Below are 6,000 nucleotides of genomic sequence, written 5' to 3'. Positions count from 1 at the left end.
ACTGACTCTATCAGGTTATACTGTAACTAAGCTTTTATTAGTTTATTAGTTGTTTATGCTTGACTCCGTGAAGGAAAAGCGTTATAAAAGCATACTTGGACCTTTGTTCTAGTTTAGTTCTAGACTTCCTGTGTTCCACAACACCGTATCACACACGTTGACACACACTGCCTTATCAGTTGTGTATTATCTAACACAATTTCATTAGTGCAGTGCAATGCAATGCAAACGGTTGAACATTAACTAGGTATGAGGGTCAGAGTTGCCCCCTGAAGGGCGTCTGATACGTATGGAACCGATGACGCCGGGGGAAAACTATGAAAACTTGCTTGAAAGAACATCTTAAAGAGTTAAAATCCGGACCGTAACACAACCCAAACATCTGTGTGTAGGTTAAAAAGTTGACAGATTTTGAGTTCCTGTTAAAGCTATCGTGTTCATGATGCTTTTTTTTATGACTCTAGCATCATGCTGTGAGCCATAATGAAACACATTAACCTCTGCGCTTTACCTTTCCTCAGCAGGTTACATGTCCATGATATTTGTCATGAATAGTATAAGAGCTCGTTACACAGCGAGGTGCAGTACAGGAGCCTGACATTGATTACAACTGATATTTATAATATGGCTTTTAAAATGGTTTCTAACTCTCCTGGTCATATATTTAAAAAGAAAAAAAAGGAAAAGCAAGAAATGTCTCTAATGCAAGATTCCCAGATACACATTTAATAGAAAATCTGGTCTTAGGATCAACGTAGCACATTATTTTACGTTGCTGCTATGTGCTGAGCTCAGATGTTCCAGCGTTTGAAATAGTGTGCTGTCTCTGCACTGTGCTGCATTTAGCATCGACTTTAAGTAATGTATATCCGCAATTTAAATATAGACATTCGGAGCACGTAGGACAGGCTAAAGGGCCAGGGCTCCTGTCCTGGCTTATATCATTAGAGGAAAGGTTACAGGAGTGACCTGAATTTATTGGCTTTTGTAGTTCTAATATTCGGAAGGTCCTGAAATCATGAAACAGAATGTGAATACTATACATTCTTGTCACATAACACTTATTAATTAATGCCCACTCTGACCCTGAGACATTTGATCTAATCCAAGCCACTGTAAGACAGATAATGTAAAGAACATCCTCCCCGAATGTGTGGTCTGTGTGCTCTCTTGGGTAAACTCCAGGAAATATCCAGAACATTCTGTCCAATAGCTGACATGAAGCATTTCCTCCAGCTAAGGAAGACTCAGACTCAGACTCCAACTCAGACTCAGACTCAGACTCAGACTCCAACTCAGACTCAGACTCAGACTCAGACTCCAACTCAGACTCAGACTCAGACTCCAACTCAGACTCAGACTCCAACTCAGACTCAGACTCAGTCTCAGACTCCAACTCCGAGTCAGTCTCAGACTCCAACTCCGACTTAGTCTCAGCCTCAGACTCAGTCTCAGACTTCAACTCCGACTCAGTCTCAGACTCCAACTCCGACTTAGTCTCAGTCTCAGACTCCAACTCCGACTTAGTCTCAGCCTTAGCCTCAGACTCAGTCTCAGACTCCAACTCCGAGTCAGTCTCAGACTCCAACTCTGACAGTCTCAGTCTCAGCCTCAGACTCAGTCTCAGACTCCAACTCCGACTTAGTCTCAGTCTCAGCCTCAGACTCAGTCTCAGACTCCAACTCCGACTTAGTCTCAGTCTCAGCCTCAGACTCAGTCTCAGACTCCAACTCCGATTTAGTCTCAGTCTCAGCCTCAGACTCTTTCTCAGACTCCAATTCTGACTCAGTCTCAGACTCCAACTCCGTCTTAGTCTCAGTCTCAGCCTCAGACTCAGTCTCAGACTCCAACTCCGACTTAGTCTCAGACTCCAACTCCGACTTAGTCTCAGACTCCAACTCCAACTTAGTCTCAGTCTCAGACTCCAACTCCGACTTAGTCTCAGTCTCAGCCTCAGACTCAGTCTCAGACTCCAATTCTGACTTAGTCTCAGACTCCAACTCCAACTTAGTCTCAGTCTCAGTCTTAGTCTCAGACTCAGACTCAGACTCAGACTCAGACTCAGACTCAGATTCAGACTTGCTTAATGGAAATACTTTTGCTTTTAATTTTATAGCAAGATGCTCATTAGCAGGACTGAGTGCCATTAAAAGATTTTACTATTTGTGTGTTTTCTCTTATTTAGTGTCCAGGGGAAGGGCGCAGAGGCTTGTAAGGAGCTGATGGAAGCTTTCGAGGCCTGTGTGAAAAGCAGCGTGAGCGCTTCGTGAGAAATAATCTTCACATCTTCTTCAGGTTCATGCACTACTTTATAGAGATCATCAGCACGTATTAGTTACCACAGATGCTAATAATGATAGCGTTCATAAACATTGTTTTCATGTCATGTCACGAACTTAAGGTCCTCTTTTTTCAGGTTCTTCAGTATCCCTGCATTCCCTACTGCATTTTGCTTCGGACTGAACCATTTATAAGACCAGCCAGGGGTGATGGTGCTGCCAGTTTTCTTGGATTTGCTTTTCGTCTGGATGTCTCTGTGATGTTCTGATTTTATTGTCTATGCTAATGTTGTAGCAGGAGCTCACAGGATTTGTATTCAATATGTCAAAACAAATTTATTTATCTAAGAAAAATATAGTTGATATAAATGATTTTTGAATAAAATATACTTTAATTATTGTGGTTGCATTATCTTTTGATTTGATTCTAGTTGTTATCATTTCAGGAGTATTTTGCATTGTTTATAGAGAACACAGCTATTTTTATAGGTAATATAATACCAAGAAATAATAAAAAAAATATTTAAAAAGCTGTATCAAGAGCAATTTTGTAATGGTGATTGATAGAAATGCCAAAGAAGGAGGGAAGAAAAGAAAGGAAATGACGTAAAACATTTCCTTTGTGAATGATCCATATGTTGCTAACTTGGCAGTCACGACTTCTAATTTGTTGACTTCCTGTACAAGAGCCTTAAAACCCTGAACCAATTCTGTCTTCCTTGTAAGTCACTTCTGAAAAAAAGACCTGCCAAACAAATTAAAAGTGGAGCCTGATGGATAGGTATGTACCTTCTAAAATAGCAGTCAACAACAAAGCTGTTATTCTACGCGTTCCACAGTGTGACATTCTGTCAGAAGTGCTTAATTAGGAATGTCAAATATTAAATTAAAGCAACAATCATTCATTGTTAGTTCCACACTTTACATACACTATACTGCCAAAAGTTTTGGGACATCTGCCTTGACATGCAAGTGAATGTAATATGGAGTTGACCTGCTCTGTGAAGCTCTAATAGCTTCAACTCTTCTGGGAAGGCTTTAAACAAGGTTTAGGAGTGTGTTTATGGGAATTTTTTTAGACTATTCCACTAGAAGTGCATTTGTGAGCTTGAACGAGAAGGTCTGGCTCGCAGTCTCCGCTCTTATTCACCCCAAAGGTGTTCTATGGACGTGAGGTCAGGACTCTGTGCGGTTCACCAAACTCACTCATCCATGTCTTTATGGACCTTGCTTTGGTCACTGGTGTACAGTCATGTTGGAACAGGAAGGGGTCATCCCCAAACTGTTCACACAAAGTGTCCAAAATGTCTTGGTATGAAGCTGAAGCATTAAGAGTTCCTTTCACTGGAGCTAAGGGGCCGAGCCCAACCCCTGAAAAACAACACCTGAACTACATGATTTGGAGGGGTGTCCCAAAACTTTTGGCATTATAGTGTATTTACTTAATTAGGTGGGTATTAAATAGTGCATTTCTGTGAGCCAAACACATATGAAGCAGATGAGCTCTCCTGTGCTTAACAGAGTCTCTTCAGCACTTGACACTGACTAACTGCTTTCCAAATAGTGAGATTTCCACCAATCACAGAGAAGGTGCTGACATCAACCAATGGTGTCACTACTCACAATTAAGACTGCATAGCAACAAGCAGCTGATTGGCTGTTAGGGAAGCACTTTGTTTTTCATTGTATTTTATCATTATTAATTGTTCAAGCATCGTTTTTACTTCGTTACTTTAGGTTTTTTTTTCACTTTTTTACAAGGATTTATCTGTAAATATATAAGTGAAATGACAAATGTATAGCACTTATTACTATTTTTAGACCATAAAATATGTAATTGACCATCCAGTATCTGATTTTTCAGTGAATTTGTTTCTTCACTGAGCCAATTCAATACAGTTTTATTTGTATAACACTTAACAATGGACTTTGTCTCAGAACAGCTTTACAAAACAGAAATATAGAACAACAAGTTCAGGATTAATATTAGACTTATATTTAAATTTAGTCGTATTTATCCCTAATGAGCAAGCCTGAGGTGACTGTGGTGAGGAAAAATCCCTGAGATGGAAGAGGAAGAAACCTTGAGAGGAACCAGACTCAAAACAGAACCTCATCCTCATCTGGGTGACACCAAAGAGTGTGATTATAAATGATTATAAATATCGAAGAGTGTGATTATAAATTATTATAAACACAAAAGTGTGTAATTATAAATAATGTCCTTTCTACAGTCATAAACACACAATTGGTGTTGTGTAGCATCTCATAAGTGAGCCATGCAAAACCAACAGCGTCTACACAAACAACTGCTAATTTTTAAGGTATAGAAATATACTATATAGCCAAAGGTTTGTGGATACTTGACCTTCGCAGCCATATGTGGTGCTTCACCAAACTGTTGCCCCAAGATAGAATCCAACAATGGTATATAAGGTATTTGTGTTCTTTAGCATTACCATTTTCCTTCACTGGACCTAAGAGACCGAAATCTGTTCCAGCATGATTTACCAAGAGTGAAGTAGAAGAACTTGATTGTCTTGTACAGAGCCCTGACTCTGACACAACCCCACTGAACACCTTTGGGATGAACCGGAACATCTCCTTACTTTTACAGCATCTCACTAATGCTCTTGTAGATCACAAATCCCCAGTCACGCTCCAACATCTAGTGGAAAGCCTTTAGAGAAGAGTGGAGGTTATTATAACCACAAAACCTGGAATGGGATGTTCAAAGTATAGTGTACACTATATTACCAAAAGTTTTGGGACACCCCTCCAAATCATGGTGTTGTTTTTCAGGGGTTGGGCTCGGCCCCTTAGTTCCAGTGAAAGGAACTCTTAATGCTTCAGCTTCATACCAAGACATTTTGGACAATTTCATGCTTTGTGGGAACAGTTTGGGGATGACCCCTTCCTGTTCCAACATGACTGCACACCAGTGACCAAAGCAAGGTCCATAAAGACATGGATGAGTGAGTTTGGTGTGGAGGAACTTGACTGGCCTGGACAGAGTCCTGACCTCAACCCCATAGAACACCTTTGGGATGAATTAGAGCGGAGACTGTGAGGCAGACCTTCTCGTCATCACAACATCAGTGCCTGTCCTCACAAATGCTCTTCTAGAGGAACGGACAAAAATTCCCATAAACACACTCCTAAACCTTGTGGAAAGCCTTCCCAGAAGAGCTGAAGCTGTTCTAGCTGCAGAGAGCGGGACAACTCCATATTACATTCATGTGCATGTAAAGGCAGATGTCCCAAACAATATAGCAATATAGTGTATCTTGCCTAAACTTTGCTTTTCTGACTTGTTTTTAGGGTGTATCACTTGGTATCCTGTAACAAGCCGCACATAATTTTCTGCTCTTATAATGTATTAAGCCTAATCAAAACAGATTTACAAAACTCTTATAAATGTGAATATAACCTTGTAAAAATATAACCTTTTGTTGGGAGATGTTTATAAAGTGAGTGTTTTCTGTCAGCACTTGTTTTCCGCCATGGGAAAGTCTTCAGGTTTCTCAGTAACATGAGCAGATGAATTATTCTGTCTTAGTGACCTCAAAGAGAGAGAGATAAAGAGAGAGAGATGCAAAACAGGGAAGGACTGTTTATAGCTGCTATAATGTAAAAGATTATTGCATTCCACAATATAATTAAACACTGATACACAATAATAAGAATTAAGTACAACACTGGTAAATTGCCACAATATAAG

Source organism: Hemibagrus wyckioides, linkage group LG13 (assembly GCF_019097595.1).
Source record: "Hemibagrus wyckioides isolate EC202008001 linkage group LG13, SWU_Hwy_1.0, whole genome shotgun sequence".
Classification (NCBI taxonomy): domain Eukaryota; kingdom Metazoa; phylum Chordata; class Actinopteri; order Siluriformes; family Bagridae; genus Hemibagrus; species Hemibagrus wyckioides.
The sequence above is the reverse complement of the archived record's forward strand: the minus strand, read 5'-3'. Positions refer to the sequence as shown.